General features: G+C 37.7%; 1 protein-coding gene across 1 annotated transcript in view; it reads right to left on the bottom strand.

Annotated features, from left to right (window-relative positions):
- LOC117410711 (solute carrier family 35 member F1-like) overlaps positions 1-13415 on the bottom strand; it is a 110208-nt gene that overhangs the window by 34928 nt on the left and 61865 nt on the right. The window lies entirely within an intron of this gene.

The following is a 13415-nucleotide window of genomic DNA, read 5'->3' as shown; positions in this document are numbered from 1 at the left end:
AAAAAAAACAGTTACTTAATCATGTTTCTAAAGTACTACAGTACTGTCTATATCTAAACACCAAAAACAATTTAATAAGATATCAACAAGGTATACAGTAAACCACCTAGGGTTTATTCCGGTTTGCAGCTAGAATATAAATAGAAAGAACAAAGTCGTTTGAAAGCTTGGAGCAATATTAGGGCTGTCAATCAATTACAATTTTTGATCGGTTAATTTATGGGCATTGGTTGATTAATCGGTAGATTAATCTGTGCACATTTCTGATAAAGGTAACAATATTATTAGAATCTAAAAAAAAAAAAAAAAAAAAGCCAGTGGGAATTGGGTCTTTTTAAAAGCATTTTTATTATTATTTGTATTTTAGTAAATGTAACACATTTTCACATAACATTGGTTGTTTACATAGCTATGTACTTGGCTTCCTTGTACTTCTGAATCTAGCAGAACCTGAGGCACCGAAGAGATTAAGCCGTTTGGAATCTTGTTACAGGTACTCGAGAATACTGTGGCTATTGACAAGTGATTGCTTAACATGCTGTCGTAGTCAGAAATCAGATAAAGTAATTCCACATAATTATCTCTATTTGAAGAATTGGTGCCGTCATCAGTTCAGGTATTTCTGGTGTATACCCCCATTTGTTTCAGAGAAAGTTCTTTAAAATTGATTCGTAACCGTTGTCTTATAACATTTTTTTTAATTTAATCTGCGCATCACTGATCAGACTGCGGTACGCGTACCAAAACTTGACCTGTGTAATGTCAGTGTTATAAATATATATACAGTATGTAAGGTGTAATGTCAGTGTTATAAATATATATACAGTATGTAAGGTGTAATGTCAGTGTTATAAATATATATACAGTATGTAAGGTATAAACCACGACGGGCCGTGTAGTTCCCATGATATAAACGAAACACAAAAAAGAGACAGCTTCTTCAGTCTTTGAGTAAAGCGACATACTGAAATTGCAAAATGTGCTTTAAGCAAATGCACAGTTCCCTAACAGATTTTAAAGATGCTGCTCAATCTGCGATTAGCAATTACTTGCGGGGTGTTAAAAATGGACATCAAGTGAAATACAAACTTTTAGTAAATTACATTTATAAGATAGACATCATTGATTCATTATTTATGTATTTATTATTTATTTAGGCCTCATTTGCAAGGGGGTCGTGGTCAGCAATTTAGGAGGATAATGATCTCAAACATTAAACTCCAAGTTTGAAATAACATTTCGTAATGTTCTCGCCTTGTTATTTAGAAAATACAGTTTTAGAGGAAACAACGAACACAATTAAAAATGTATTGTTTTATGCATATTATAAGACTATTGCATACTGCAGTATTTAAACTGCAAATATCAATCCATGTTTGTCTAATCAGTTTTTTAAGCGAAAGAAAGAAAGAAAGAAGAAAAAAGAAAGAAAGAAATGTATGCTTCTTAAACATGTAATAATCTCATAAATCACAGTAAGGGGTGAACTACCACTTTGTAGAAAACAGGTTTTGCAGACCCTGTGGAATAAAGAAATAGAGACCGCCTTTTGACAGCAAGAACCCTTAAGCTCAGGTGCAAACAATTGCCTTCAGAATTCACACAATAAGTTAAATGGAGTCCATCTGTGTGAAATAAAAGTGGTTCACATGATTTCAGATTACATACACCTGTCTCTGTAAGGTCTCACAATTGGGTAGTGCATTCATAGCAAATATACTACCATGAAGACCAAGGAGCTTTCAAAACAACTCTGGGATAAAGTTGTGGAGAGGCACAGATCAGGGGAGGGGTGTAAAAAGATTTCAAAGGCATTGAATATCCCTTGGAGCACAGTCAAGTCGAACGTTAAGAAGTGGAAGGTATACGGCACCACCCAGAATCTGCTTACAGCAGGCCATCCTCCAAAATTGAGCAGCCGGGTGAGAAGGGCATTGGTCAGAGAAGCCAGCAAGAGGTCAATGACAACTCTGAAAGACCTACAGCATTCCATGGCTGAGATGGAAGAAACTGTCTATGTGTCAACAATAGCTCAGGTACTCCACAAATCTGGCCTGTATGGAAGAGTTGCAAGAAGGAAGCCATTTCTGAAAAAAGCCCACGTAAAATCCCGCTTGGAATTTGCAAAAAGGCATGTGGGAGACTCTGAAAAGATGTGGCAAAAGATTCTGTGGTCCAAAGAAACACAAATTGAACTATATGGCCTAAATGCAAAGCATTATGTCTGGCGCAAACCCAACACAGCACATCACCCAGGAAACACCATCCCTACTGTGAAGCATGGTGGTGGCAGCATCATGCTATGGGGATGCTTTTCATCGACAGGGACTAGGAAGCTTGTCAGGGTAAAGGGCAAAATGGATGGAGCTAAATACAGGCAAATCCTTGAGGAAAACCTGTTTCAGTCTACAAAAGACCTAAGACTGGGACGAAGTTTCACCTTTCAGCAGGACAATCACCCCAAGCACACAGCCAAAGCGACACTGGAGTGGCTTAAAAACAAGAAAGTGAATGTCCTAGAGTGGCCCAGTCAAAGCCTGGACTTGAATCCGACTGAGAATCTGTGGCAAGACTTGAAGATTTCTGTCCACCAACAATCCCCATCCAACTTGACAAAGCTTGAACAATTTTGCCAAGAAGAATGGGCAAATATTGCACAATCCAGATGTGCAAACCTGGTAGAGACTTATCCCAAAAGACTCACAGCTGTAATTGCTGCCCAATGTGGTTCTACCAAGTATTGACTCGGGAGGGGTGAATACTTATCTAACCAAGACATTTCAGTTTTTTTATTTTTCATTAACTGTTGTTTCACAATAAAAAAATTTCTTGCCTCTTCAAAGTGTTGAGTAGGTTGTGTAAATCAAAGGAAAATAAATCCCATTTAAATGCATCAAGATTTCAGGTTGTAACACAATAAACTGTGAAAACGTCTAAGGGGATACTTACTATAGGCACTATTTATATACTTGGAAATTCTGGCCTGTGATTGGTTATTAAAACCTCATCATAGAAGCAAAAATAGATTTAGCTATTGCCCTCGCATTCTTACACCACTGGGCAATAGTCTCAGTCTGTCATGTGATTGGTTTACATCACTGTCAGTCCCGTCCCTTTTCAAAGGAACGCTCTCCACCTCCACTCCTAAACAACCAGATAAAATGGCTGAATGAAAAAACTGCTGAACGGCGATTCTGTGACAGAAAATTAATTACAAAAACATACTACAAAAAAATTACAAAACTTGCGGTATGAACTTCAAAAACATTTTCTGTTATTTAGTTATTATTATTTACTTCTTAGCAGACGCCCTTATCCAGGGCGACTTACAATTGTTACAATATATCACATTATACATTATTTCACATTATACAGATATCACATTATTTATTTATATTTTTTACACAATTTCCCATTTATACAGTTGGGTTTTTACTGGAGCAATCTAGGTAAAGTACCTTGCTCAAGGGTACAGCAGCAGTGTCCCCCATCCTGGGATTGAACCCCCGACCCTCCGGTCAAGAGTCCAGAGCCCTAACCACTACTCCACACTGCTGCCGTTATTTACTTATGCTGTATCAGCTATATTTAAACTAAATACTGTAAAGCCATCACACTCATAAAACCTATTTTGCTCCAGAAATTTTGCCGACCTGTTGCACTGGTAGCAGTACATTACTTCATTACATGTACAGCACTAAGATATGTGCCAAAAATGTTTTCTTTTTTTTCATACGCAAAAAATGCATAATAAAAGGCTTGCAAATATTTATGGCTTTACAGTATATAAAGTCATATTTACTATCCAACCTTGCCTCTCATTATTTTGACTGACTCATATATTAAACATGTACTGCTGACTCAGCTAATAGTGGAAAATTAAATGTCCCTCTGGAAGACTATTATTACCGTCAGGGTGCCTGCGGCTTCAGGCATTATAGCCGCCTGTCCTCTCCAGTCCATATTTACTATATATATATATATATATATATATATATATATATATATATATATATCCCGGGTGTTTTGATTCTTATAAGCGGTTGATTCTTAAAAGCAGACAGTTATGATTACTGTGGTGCAGAATCAAACTTAGTATGAGAATAAGAGCTTGTTCCCTGGCTGCAGTGTAGTGGGTTGACCACTAGATGTCACGAGTTCCCGCATGTACGTACGCCCCACGAAAAATCCACATCTGCTTTTCCTTAACAAATTATGGATAATAGTCAATTGGTTAACTGCTTGTTAACGTTAATGACACCTTGATAGAAATGGTTTAGCCGATAGCTTTGTGATGGAGGTATAGAGGCGTAAGGAAGCAGAAGTAACAAAAAGAAACCGAAACTCACGTAAGAGATCTCGTGTTTGTTCCACATGAAGTAGTGTTTAGTTAGCGCTCCAGCCAGGTTTATTTTGTTTGTTTTATTAGCAGTTGTTTCTCCATTGCACTGTAAGAAAAATAAAACCAACACCGGTTTAAAACTGTAAATCAAGACTCCAGCCTGATAATTTACACTGTCCTCGGCCACTCTGTCGCATTTTAAATACAGTATACAGATGCCAATGGTGCTCAGTCACTGCACAATACATCAAAACAAGTCCTCATGGGTAAGCAGCTTGTTATATGTGTTCTCAGAGCTGCACTGCATGTGTTCTCAGGGCTGTATTTTACTACGGTATACTTGAGAGAAGCAATTGTCTCGTGAGGGTGCCTAGTTTAACTGCCGTGTGGTGTTATGTGTAATGGCCATTGTTTTTTTTGTTTTTTATTTTATTTCATTGCAAAACACATAGAATGTGATATCTTGTAACAATTGTAAGTCGCCCTGGATAAGGGCGTCTGCTAAGAAATAAATAATAATAATAATAATAATAATAATAATAATAATAACAACACACACCCACCCCTCCCACTGAACCCATCTGTTCCACAGGGAACCTTGTTACAAGATAACTATAAAAAGAAGAAACAATTAAAAAAAAAAAAAAATAGTGATAATAAATAGAAAATAAACCGAGTAAACAAATATATAAATAATTAGAAAAAACAGGCCATGTGCTCTATATACAGTATATCTATGCCAGCACACCCCATAACACATATACATACACCAGCACCTGCTATCGGAGGAGTGTAATACAAGTGTATATCAACATACAGTATAAAATAAGTAATAATAATAAAGAGAAAATATCTATATAAATAATAGTGATATATAGCTAAGTAGATGGAGTAAGAGAGAAAATGGTCTCATATTTCATTAAATTCACTGTGTTTATCCTGTATCCTTGCTGTGAGTCAGTCCATAGACACATGATTAGACATTGTATTTAACCACTGAGAGACTGATGTGTTTGTTCTATTTTTCCAGTTTAATAAAATTACTTTTTTTGCAATAGCTAGGGATAGTAATAATAGTTATTTTTATTTTTGAATTCTGATAGATCCCCAAGTATACACAGAGCAGGGGAGAAAGGCATATCACAGGATACAGGACATAGAGCTCAGTACCTTTTTTCCAATAGTTCTTTATTACTGGGCAGTGCCATAGTGCATGGATATAATTGTCTATTTCATCTCCTTGACAGTATTGACATGATTGGGTAGTTAAGAGTCCCATTAAAAACAGCCTTCTATTGGAAAGATGCACTCTGTGAAGAATTTTATATTGAATGAGGTTGATTTTTGAATTCTTAGAAAATAAGAGGGTAGTATTACATATTTTTCCCTAAAAGACAGTCATTTGGCAGATTAAGATCCCTGACCCATTTATCAATTGGGGCAACAATCTCCCCTTCATTGGATATCAGGAAATGGTATATATTAGAGACGAGTCGATTCACCCCTCTATGTTTTAGGAGATATTGGGCTGGGCCAGAGGGAGGCAAGAGTTTTAGTTCAGAGGACAATTTTATTTTTAGGGAATGTCGTAATTGAAGATACTGAAAGTAGGCGTTTTTATGGAGTGAGAGTGAGAGAGGAAAGGAATTCCATCTTTCAAGATCTTCTATGATAACTTTAAGTAGGGGGACATCATTTCATTCAAAAAGTTCATCAAATGTAGGGGAGATTTGAATTCCAAGGTATTTAATACCATTTGGTGACCATCTGATTTAGAGCTAAAGCATTCCACCTAAACCGATTTTTATATTGAATGAGGTTGATTTTTGAATTCTTAGAAACTGAGAGGCAGCACTTCGGATTTACCCAATTGATTTTATATCCTGAGATCGACCTGCAATTATTAATAAGTTCTAGTACAGGTGGTAGAGATGTCTCAGGGTGCTGGATGAACAGTAAGATATCGTCAGCATACAGGTTTATTTTATGATTTATATTTAGAGAAGATACTCCTGAAATTAGGGTATTTTTACGTACAGCAATAGCAAGGGGTTCGATGAAAATAGCAAATAACAGGGGAGAGAGTGGACAGCCCTGTCTAGTACCTCTAAATAGTTTAAAAGGTTGTGAAATTATTCCATTTGTAATAACTGAGGCATGGGATGAGCTGTATAGAATCCTAATCCAGTCAAGAATATATTTTCCAAAACCACATTTTTCTTGAACAGTAAATAAATAAGACCAACTGACCCTGTCGAAAGCCTTCTCTGCGTCCAGGGAGACTACCACAGTGGGATTGTTACTTTCTGTAGCTAAGTGTATGATGTTAAAAAAAACCCTGACATTATCTGAGGACTGCCTGTTTTTTATAAACCCTGTTTGGTCTGAATGAATGAGACCTGGAAGAACACTTTCTAATCTTAATGCAATGGATTTACTAATTATTTTTGTGTCTGTATTTATTAATGATATTGGACGATAATTAACACAGAGGTCCGGATCTTTATCCTTTTTTAACAAGAGATAAATTAGAGCTGTATTCATAGGCTGCGACAGTGAATTATTAATATGTAATTGATTAACCATTTTAAAACAGTGTGGAGTAGTGGTTAGGGCTCTGGACTCTTGACCGGATGGTCGTGGGTTCAATCCCTGGTAGGGGACACTGCTGCTGTACCCTTGAGCAAGGTACATTACATAGATTGCTCCAGTAAAAACCCAACTGTATAAATGGGTAATTGTATGTAAAAAATAATGTGATATCTTGCAACAATTGTAAGTCGCCCTGGATAAGGGCGTCTGCTAAGAAATAAATAATAATAATAATAATAATAATAAAACAAAAATAAAATTCAATTGGGTATCTGTTAGAGGGTAGTGGGAGTTGTCTTTGGGAGGACCAGAAAGGACGTCACACACACAGGAGACTTGTGGGCAAACCTCAGCGCCAACTAGCAACTGAGTAGAAGTTTATTAAAAAAAAAAACAGCAGGGCCAAAACCACAGTCGGTACCCAGGCAGAGTACCAGGTATTCCAAAACAAACACAACAACCCCCGGTAGTACCAACTATGGTAAAACCGGGTTAAAAATAAAAAGAGTCAATAAACCAGTCCCACACAATAATTAAGTAGTGCTCCAAAGGAGAGTAGTTGCCGTTCTCTAGACGGCCACGTTAGTGGTGGTGGCGCTGTGTCTGCCGTTGGCTCCTTCCCACACTAGCTGCAGCGTACTTCAGCACTCAGAAGTAGACTTCCGGATACTTCCCAACATACGCTCCAGGAAGGAAGAAGGTAATCGGGACGCAGGCAGCCGCCTGTTCAGGGGTCTGGAATATGAGCAGAGGTAAGTAGCAACACACACGCAGCAGCCCAGCGAACTCCTGTTGCTAGCCCAGGACAGAGAGCCCGAATGCAGAAACCGCGCAGCCTAAATACTGCCCAACCCCGCCTCCGCAATCAGCTAATGCCCCCGCCTCAGCCAACCGGCGAACACAGCACAGCTGATTGCAGAAAGTGAGCCCGGCGACCGAGCGGTTCCGCGTCAGGGCAAAACGACCCACCACACCAGAACTCCCAGTATGATCGTTTTCAGGTCGTTCGCCCCGACTTCGGGCTGCCCTATGCAACGCCACACGAGATCGGGAGGGCGGATTACAGCGGGACCCTATTACATCCCCGTCACAGTATCCATCGTGTAATGGCCTTTGAATTAAAATGACATTACAGCACAGTATTTTATTGTCAGCAGTACCACTGCATTTAAGCATCTGTGGCTTACTTATTTTCAGTTGTGATGCAAATCTCTGGTTTTTCACTAAGCGGAGATGCAAAGCTCTGCAATCCCCCTCCCCCTCCTCCTCATTGCATCGCAATCCCTCTCCCTCTACATGCATATCACACAATAACACTGCTGTACTCTGTATGTATTCAATGAATGTGTATTCACTTTGTTGGAACAAATCTTCACTAACAGAGAACACAAAGAACATACCTACACAATGCAGTTGCACAGCCACTGTCGGATTACAAACAATGCAGTGTTTCCTGCATCACTGCACGATCCACGCTGCCTACATGCATAATCACGCAAGATGTGATCAAATTCAAATTCAAAAACAGCTTTAGATGTACATGTCATTGCACTTGACACAGTATCATATTACATGCAGTCAGTTTGCCCCGAAATGATTCTTATAAGTGGATTGCTTGATTCTTGATTCTTGAGTATTTTAGCATGGTTAGTATAGGTTAGTATGTCCCAGTGGTTTTGATCGCTATATGTGGTTGATTTTTATATCAAGGGATTTGTATAGGGATTCTATATACAGACGTGCTCAAATTTGTTGGTATCCCTCCACAAAAAACAAAGAATGCACAATTTTCTCTGAAATAACTTGAAACTGACAAAAGTAATTGGCATCCACCATTGTTTATTCCATATTTAATAGAAATCAGACTTTGCTTTTGATTTTTTATTCAACATAATATTGTAAATAATAAAACAAATGAAAATGGCATGGACAAAAATGATGGGACCGCTAACCTAATATTTTGTTGCACAACCTTTAGAGGTAATCAGTGCAATCAAACGTTTTCTGTAGCTCTCAATGAGACTTCTGCACCTGTTAACAGGTAGTTTGGCCCACTCTTCCTGAGCAAACTGCTCCAGCTGTCTCAGGTTTGATGGGTGCCTTCTCCAGACTGCATGTTTCAGCTCTTTCCATAGATGTTCGATAGGATTCAGATTAGGACTCATAGAAGGCCACTTCAGAATAGTCCAATGTTTTGTTCTTATCCATTCTTGGGTGCTTTTAGCTGTGTGTTTTGGGTCATTATCCTGTTGGAGGACCCATGGCCTGTGACTGAGACAGAGCTTTCTGACACTGGGCAGTACGTTTCGCTTCAGAATGCCTTGATAGTCTTGAGATTTCATTGTGCCCTGCACAGATTCAAGGCACCCTGTGCCAGGCGCAGCAAAGCAGCCCCAAAACATAACGAGCCTCCTCCATGTTTCACTGTAGGTATGGTGTTCTTTTCTTTGAAAGCTTCATTTTTTCATCTGTGAACATAGAGCTGATGTGACTTGCCAAAAAGCTCCAGTTTTGACTCATCTGTCCAAATGACATTCTCCCAGAAGGATTGTGGCTTGTCAATATGCATTTTAGCAAATTCCAGTCTGGCTTTTTTATGTTTTTCTTTCAAAAGTAGAGTCCTCCTGGGTCTTCTTCCATGGAGCCCACTTTTGCTCAAAAAGTGACGGATGGTGCGATCACAAACTGACGTACCTTCACCTTGGAGTTCAGCTTCTATCTCTTTGGCAGTTATCCTTGGTTCTTTTTCTACCATTCGCACTATCCTTCTGTTCAATCTGGGGTCGATTTTCTTCTTGCAGCTGTGCCCAGGGAGGTTGGCTACAGTTCCATGGGCCTTAAACTTCTTAATAATATTTGCAACTGTTGTCACAGGAACATCAAGCTGCTTGGAGATGGTCGTGTAGCCTTTACCTTTACCATGCTTGTCTATTATTTTCTTTCTGATCTCCTCAGACAACTCTCTCCTTTGCTTTCTCTGGTCCATGTTCAGTGTGGTGCACACAATGATACCAAACAGCACAGTGACTACTTTTCTCCATTTAAATAGGCTGAATGACTGATTACAAGATTGGAGACATGTGTGATACTAATTAAATAAACGAATTAGTTTGAAATATCACTATAATCCAATTATTTATTATCTTTTCTAAGGGGTACCAACAAATGTGTCCAGGCCATTTTAGAATATCTTTGTAGAATAAGCAATAATTCATCTCTTTTCACAGCTTCTTTGCTTTATTCTATGACATACCAAAGGCATGCAAGTATACATGATAAAATAGCTTTTAATTTCATCACTTTTCAGGAGGAATGAAGCATTATTTCAATGAGCTGTAAGGGTACCAACAAATTTGAGCACGTCTGTATATATATATATATATATATATATATATATATATATATATATATATATACACACACACACACACACACACACACACACACACAGTCATAGAAAAATCAAAGAAAGTGGTTTCTATAATTTCTAATTGTTCTATTGAAAGACATAACACGTAGAGATTCAGCTTTATAATAAAACAACAAATTATTACATAACATGCATAAAATGGAAAAATAACATGCAAAAACTAATTTCATACTTTGACAAAAGTATTTGGGCACCCTTACATTAGTATTTTGTGTGTCCACATTTTGCTTCCTTTACAGCTTGCAGTCTTTTTCTGTATTTTGAAACAGTTCCTGGCATTTTTCCGGAGATATTTTTGCCAGTTCTTCACCACATGCAGCTTTGAGTTCTGCAACTGACTTTGTTTTCCTTTTTGCAACAGCAGCCTTCAAGTCAATCCACAACATCTCGATAGAATTCGTCTGGGGACTGAGATGGCCAATCCATAACTGCAATCTTTCTTTTTTTCAGAAAATTCCTTTGTAGACTTTGCAGAATGCTTAGGGTCATTATCCAGCTGGAATACAAACTTCCGTCCAATAAGCCTTCTAGCACTGGGTAACAAATGAGAGTGCAAAATGTATTGATATTTTGCAGCATTCATTGATCCTTCTACAATACAAAGGTCACCAGTGCCTGAGGAAGAAAAACAAACCCATACCATCACACAACCTCCACCATGTTAACAGTGGGCATTATGAACTTTTCTTTAAATTCTTCTCTCTTCTACCAAACATATTGTCGCTTTCTTGGTGAAAAAAAGTTATATTTCGGATTCGTCTGACTTTAAAATGTGGTTGACGAAATCATCATGCTTCAAGTATTCATTGGAAAACTCCAATTGCTATCTTTTGTGTATTATTTTTAACAAACTTTTGCATCTTGGTTTTCACCCATGGACATTCATCTTGTTAAGGTATCGTTGAATTGTTCACTCGTGAATTTCTTGACCATCTCTCAATTATTGTGTCAAATCTTTTGCATTAATCCAAGGATTTTGCCAGGCTGCTCAAATGATGATTCTTCCAGATTTTGCACAAATCTTTCTTGGTCTTCTACACCTGGAGCTAGTTGCAGCAGTTCCTGTTCTCCGGTGTTTGTCAATAATAGCCCACCCAGTGCTTTTTGGAAAAACCGTGTCTTTCTGCTATTTTTCTGATAGTTTCTCCTTTTTTGTTTAGTTGTATCACTGCCATTTTGAGATCACTGCTGTACACTTTAATTTTAACAATTTTGTTGCTTTTTTTAATCACAAATTTCCAATTTATTTTTCAGCACTTGATTATGTATTTATTTATTCTATAATTATCATCAGATGTTGGGTTTCAATCATGATAATTCTCAATAATTAGCAACAAATGGGTTTCATACGAAATATGTTGATTGCCCAAATACTTTTGTCAAAGTATGAAATTAGTTTTTGCATGTTATTTTTCATTTTATGCATCTTATGTAATAATTTGTTTTTTTTATGAAGCTGAATCTCTACTTTAATTTATATCTCTCAATAGAACAATATAGAAATCACTTTCTTTGTGCCCAAATACTTATACACACACACACACACACACACACACACACACTAAACAGCTGAAGATATGTTTTCAAACTATGATGGGCTTGGTTCAAAATGTGCAGTTTCAGGAAGTTATACTGTGGCTTAATAAAAAATATGAAAATGAGTGCCAGACAGTACTGTCAGATCATTTAAATATACCCTCCAGCATCTGAATTGAAACATTTTTCTAATGATTAAAGCTTTATTTGAGAGTTAAATTAAATCTTTTGCTGATTACAATTTAGGAATGTAGTCTGACAGTAGAACAAAACAAGTTATGACACAACAAGAAGAGTGTTAACTTTCAATACCTTTAGACCTGCCTAGGAATGAATAAAAAGCCGTACAACTGAACCCTGCAACCTTCAGACATAATCTTTTGCTCAAATGAAGTGAACTAAACCTACAGGGCCAATTTAAAGTCTTCATCATTCCCTTTCGTTGCACTTAATAAACATGGCTTCTGGACCCATCGGGGGGAAAAAACGGAGTCTTACACAACAGAAGCCATGAAAACCATGACAACCCAGCGTTTGCTTAGGGGAGACTGGCGTTTACTTTCTCTTTTGACTGTAGTCCCTACAGCTCTCATAATAGCAGCTGCTCTTGTCTCTCTCATATTTCAACCTCAGCATTCACCAAACTACCATTTTTCAAAAAACAGTTCAGTTGTTTATAACTGCAATATAACCTTGAATGGTACGTAGGCAATACCTTGATAGTTTACCTGGTCTGTACAGCGAGCAACGGGGTCAACAACCAACTATGAAATGCAAGCATGTTCTACTGTTTTAACAGAGGCAAAGGCACATTAGCTTTCAGGCACAGATGCTGTATAATAACATACAGTAGAGAGCCATGTGTGGCTACAGTTCCCAATCCCCAGGGTAATGTGTTTTCTTCAGACAGTTTTGTTGACAAAAAACATAGGACAAGAGAGTTGGTGACCTAAATTGCCAATCATTTACACAGCAGGTAGCCCGGTGACAAAACAGTGCAAAATTAGTTAATTCTATTGGGCAATGGGAAACGTTTGGCCATAGCTGTCGGTTATTGTTCAGGGATAATGGTTTTGGAACAGTGTACCTGGTAGAGCTGATATTTTCAACCCAGGTTTATTAAGCAAACCTGTATGAGGAAACTGCATGTTAAGATTTTCAAAAACATTATAACAGCATTACTTTAGTTGGTGCACTGGGTGCAAATAAAATACAGGTATTCCAACACAATACATGTTTAAAATGACATTTGTGAAATATATTTAAAGTATATAGTAAAGCAAAAAAGCATATTACTTTCGTTAGGTTATTATCATAATCCTAGTTCCCTGAAATTGAAATCTAACCATTACTGATGGGTACCTCCTAAAGACCTGAATCCTGAATACTTTATACCAAAGCTGCTCTTTGAGCCTGTGACGCAGTCGTGACCCAGCCCCCGAGGGATCAAAAGTACTGCAGTCATAGATCTCAGCGTCATTTTTACTTCAAGCCTGCTGCAAAAAAATACATGTT

This window comes from Acipenser ruthenus, chromosome 6 (assembly GCF_902713425.1).
Source record: "Acipenser ruthenus chromosome 6, fAciRut3.2 maternal haplotype, whole genome shotgun sequence".
Lineage (NCBI taxonomy): Eukaryota > Metazoa > Chordata > Actinopteri > Acipenseriformes > Acipenseridae > Acipenser > Acipenser ruthenus.
This window is presented reverse-complemented; position numbering and strand designations above follow the sequence as displayed.